We start from the raw sequence: 5,080 nt of genomic DNA on the forward strand, positions 1-5,080 counted from the left end.
TGGACTGAGGCAAAGCAGTGTTTAAGACCCAAATCCAGATACAACTGTTATAGTTTTACCTATGCTCCCCTGAGGTACAAAGAAATGTTTTCAGCATCTGGTGTTTCTTACACACTTGTTCCCTGTCTGGTTCCAGGATTACTGTTTTCCAGTTCAGAAGGCTGCCTCTGCAATATTTCCTGGCTGAATAAGCAGGGCAGACTTGGTCACACCAGTTTTGGCCAGAGAGGATCTGGAGGTCAGGGTGAATATAGGTACAAGCTAAGAACCCTACCAAAACACATGGTGGGTATTTTATCACAGAAATTAAGTGAGTGGAATGATATTATTTGGCTGACAATTAAGGGTGGAGTATTGGTGAGATACACAAATATCAGACAAAACCCTCTGGGAGTCCAGGCCTAAGACTGAATTGGTTGGTGTCCAGCTTTTCTAAGCTGGTTGATGTCAGAACTTGACACTGGTGGGATAGGCTGGACTTTGAGGCTTATTTAAAATGAGTCTGATGTATGAGAGGTGTGTAAAACAGCTGCTTGGGAGTTGTAGGGAGCAAACCTTTTCTTACAGACTCCAGCAGCTGGGATGTAATGAAGGGGAAAAGCAGTGGTGACTTTACAGCTCTTGGGTCTCTGGAAATTCTGCCTGTTTGGCATTTCTTGGTGTTCACCATCTTCTTTGCTCTCTGTCTCTGTTGTTCACCCACATAATTACATAAGATACCAGCTAAAACTGCATCTGCCTCCTTAATAGATGGCTCATTATCTAGGGAGGGAAACAGAAAGGGCAAAAGCTTTTATGTGCCAACAGCACCACTGAGATGTTCATGTGCACTACAGGAGAAGGAAAGGGCGTAACCCATCTGTCCTAATTTATATCCAAATGGGCTGAAAGAGTCAAGATGTAATGAAGGTCAACATGGCTGGGAGTAGGGTAGAGGCAGTGTGAGGTTACTCTCTTGACATAAAAGCAATTAGTTCCCCAACAAAATCCCTCTCTCATGGAGCAGAACACAGTGAGGCGATTCTCCCTGTGTTTTAAAAGCTTTGATCTTTCTCTCTTTTCTGGAAATGTAAGCTTGCAAAAAGGGTCTGACCTCATCTGGGATGATGTATTGGGCCATGTGTTGCTGGTCTTGCAAAGCTGCATAGGCAAGCCTGCTGTTCTCCATCCTGTGTTAGTCTGGAAAAGTCTCCTAATGCTCTGGTTACTGCAGTGATGGCAACACACAGCTGCCTGCTTGGAAATGCCATGACATCACTCCTTCTCATAACAATCTTTTTCTGTCCAGTTGCAGCCACACACAGAATATTTAGCTATGAGTGAAAATGAAAAAGCAAATGAGAAAGAACAAGGTCTCCAAAAGCCCCATCTTCAAGGACCTGAAAACGTGGAGGTATGTAACCACACTACCTTGAAAGCAGCTCTCCATACTCATCAGTGTCAGATATATATCATTCCAATCAGGATGTTGTGGCAACCAACTGTAGGCAGTTTTTTCTTTTATTGATGTTTAAAATAAATGCTTGCTTCAAACTCAGGACACAGCTGTATTGGTGCCTGGTATCAGGCCCTGTTTCAGCAGAGCTTGTGACAGATAGGTACTGATCCAACCATATGGTGGTGGGTTTCATGCTGCTGCTTATGCTGGCAGGAGTCCAAAACGTTGTTGTGGGCTCCCTCAGCCATAAAAATCCATGAAGCTTTGCAGATATAGTTTCATTTCATTGTCTGCCTAATCTTCTTCTCACTCGATTTTCTTTTATTTCCTCTATTCATTTCCCGCACAGACAGTCTGAAATTCCAAGTTGCATTTTGAGAAAGTTTTAAAATTAAGTTCTCCATTTATGTGAGGTGACCCTGGGTGTTGGTAATGATGTGTGCTGGGGTGGGAGAAGAGGGAAAAAGAAGACTTCTCAGTCAGGGGTGAGTGCTGATTACTTTGTTAAAGTCACGGTGTAACACACTGTTCTGCTGACTTCTGCCTTCATTAATTACCTTCTGAAGCCCAAGAAGCTGAACTGTGCCTCACCAGCTCATTATGTCACCCAGATTTGCTCTCCCCAACAAATAGGTGCTTTCCCTGCAGTCTCTGGAGGCTCTTTGTTGCTGCTCTAATGCATCAGATGTGTTTGTTTTGCATATTGATGTTTGTGTTTTCTGCACTGCTTGTGTTTTCCAATTCCTTGGAGCAGTGAGGATGCTGCTGAATTGTCAGGATTGTGGTAAGATGCTGACTGGAGGCTGCTGTCAGTGGCATCATTATGTTAACAAGAGATATCTTAAGAAATACAAAAGATGTGGCATTTACTTCTTTGGGAGAAGAAGGGGAGGAAGAGACAATGAGTGTGGCTGAACGGACTTACCCTACAGGTTCTCCCCACTGCTCTATTAGAAATATTTGGCTGGCCCTCCACGTGGTTTGCTAGCCACAGCAACAATGGCTTTTGATTCAATGCTCCCAGAATGCTCACAGGGTGCTTGGCTCACCCATATGTGCAGGGCAATGCAACCCTTCCCCTGAAGAGCTCCTCAGCTCTGTCCTGGGGCACCTGGGTACCTGGAATGAGCAGAACAGACACAGCAATTGGCCATGCAGCATCACAGCATCTTCCTGCAGGTCTGAGTCAAGGCTGCTGTACTTCTGTTCCCTCCTTCCTGTCAAGTATTGGTGTTGCTGGAAGGTGAGTCAGTTTGGAAAACTGAGCTGGGAGAGAAGTAATGCTATGAGAAAAAAAGAAATTAATTGCCTCTCTACTTGCCTTCTGGAGGGACATGGCTGGGGGGAGAAGATGGCACCTTAGTCTTTGCTCAGATGGGCTCTGTCCCTCCAGATACACTTGAAGGAGAGTATCAAAGAGAAGGATATTGCCTGCAAATCTGTCTTGAATGTAATGGAGACCTGTGCATAGCCCCCACCTCTGAATCAAAATGGGCAAGTTCATTCCCTTCCTCCCTGTTGTCAGCCCATTGGGAGGTGACATATTCCTGATCAAAGGAAATGTGGTCCTTTTCCTGAGCTCCTCTGCTCAGTGGTGTGGTGTAAACACAGATGAAAAAGGTGACACAAATCCTATCCTATTACCCGTGTTGAGCAGCAAGTGAAGCACCCTTAAGATTAGTGTGTTATCATTTCATGCATTTACAATTGAAGACTTAGATAAGATCAATTACTTTCAAGGTGACTCTTTACAATTGCCTCTTTATAATGGAGTTTGTAACCAGTCCATTGCCACTTTGTCACTAGGAGAAATCACAGTTTAATGGCTGGATAGAAAAGTTTCATTTAACAGGCTATGTGCTCCTTCTCTTGTATTTTCACTAAAAAATTAAAAAATCCTTAGCAAAGAGCATATCCAACACTGATAGTGAACTTGATAGAGAATTGTCTATAACTGGGTTTTTTTACTTTATTGCTGTTACTTCAAGTATTAACATTTTTGTCATTCTGTTCTTCCGAAGCCCCTGAGTAGATGAAATGTAGCAATATCACAACAGAAAGGAGCTGTACATGATGGATGGAGTGACCAGATTCTGGTACCTATCTCTGACAGGTTTTTTTCCATACAAAATGCTGAGAGAAGGGCAGGAAATGGGAATCTAAATTCTACCAGAAAACATCAGCTGTGTATTTATTTATTACTTATCTGACTTATGCCCAGCAGAAAGGTCCAACAGAAGCTCTTGCCCATCAAGTGATGGAAGCTCCTAATCAAGTGATGGAAGCCCTTAGCTATACCCTCCAAAAAACAACAAAAATCTGGGTTTTCAGGGTGGGTTGTTTTCGATGTGTGGCCTGTTTCTGAGGCTTCCTACTCCTACAGTTTTCAGTCCTGTGAACTAGAAACCTGTGCTTTTACTTTTGTTATTAACTCTTGAGGGGCTTAGATACTGCTTTGACTCCCAAGAAGATGGACTTCCTGGAAAATACCTTATACTCAAGATACAAGCCTTGTTTGAGTTACTAAAATGTAACACAAAAACCTGTTTGTTTTAGTTAGGTGGGAAATATTCAACTCCCCTGCAATTCTTTCCCCTTTTCTGTTGAGCTCTTGTTAGCTCCCTAGTTACAACAAAGCAGTTGTCCTCACATTTCTGAAGTATCATCAAACCTTCCTCTGCAAAACTGAAAACGTTTTGAATAATAAAATGAGGGGTGCTATTTTTTAAGCTTGTCTGGGGGAGCAGAACAACTTGTCCCCACTATGATGAAAAGGGACAGGATCACCACCTGGACAGCTCAGCCTGAGACATCATAGCTCAAACTTTTCAGTCTGCCATATGCCAAGAAGTGACTGCAGCAGGGAACCTCTGCTCTGAGTGCTGGCCATGCACAGATAGAGAAGGATCTGTTTCAAAGACAAAGAGCTCCTGAGCTGGTTTGCTGTGCAGCTTGTTCAAATGTAAGTCAATCACACACAGTTAACAGCTCTGCCCAAGAGGCAGCTGTAGGACTGATCCATGATAGGAGTTGGCAGTGCACTGGCAGCATTGTTTTACTGCAGGTTTTATTACACATGGAGTACTCCCATCACACTGACTTCTCAAAGCATGAGGTGTTTATCTGCTGCATGAGGATTAGCACAGGACCATGAACTCTGGTATAGCTGAGTAAGTGATTTAGTGTAATCCTCCTGAGCAGGATTGCTGTCCTGAAGGGATTCCTGCGAAGGTTCTATGCTTGGACCAGGCTTTTAGATGACTTTCAGTCAGGTTTTTCAAGGGGGCTTTTTGAGTGCATGCAGCTTTTCTGTGACCCAGTCTGTTTCCAAGACATTTGGCAGTGTTTGGGTCAGAGAAGACCATGGCAGAACTTAAAGACAATTGGTATTGGTCTCTGAAGAAGACCCCACAGAGGCATCAGAGGATCCAAGTGTGACTCTGAGGAGGGGGCACCCCAGTACAGAACTCAAGCAGCATCCTGCCCAGACACTTGTGTTTGCTGTTGATGTCTGGCATACATAGATGCTGATCCCCAGCATAATCTCATTTTGTATTAAGGCACTGCTCCAGGCATGCTCTGCATTAGCAGGGTAAGAACACTATTGCTGCTCTGTCCAGGCACGTGGAAATCTGTTTCCTA

General features: G+C 43.8%; 1 long non-coding RNA gene across 1 annotated transcript; it reads left to right on the forward strand.

Moving 5' to 3' along the window:
• On the forward strand, positions 1-2,085 carry LOC139798055 (uncharacterized). Its single transcript, XR_011726691.1, has 2 exons — positions 1-1,393; positions 1,788-2,085. It is a non-coding gene; the product is annotated as an uncharacterized lncRNA (long non-coding RNA).
• Positions 2,086-5,080: the final 2,995 nt, after the last annotated feature.

The sequence above is a fragment of the Heliangelus exortis genome, chromosome 7 (genome assembly GCF_036169615.1).
Source record: "Heliangelus exortis chromosome 7, bHelExo1.hap1, whole genome shotgun sequence".
Lineage (NCBI taxonomy): Eukaryota > Metazoa > Chordata > Aves > Apodiformes > Trochilidae > Heliangelus > Heliangelus exortis.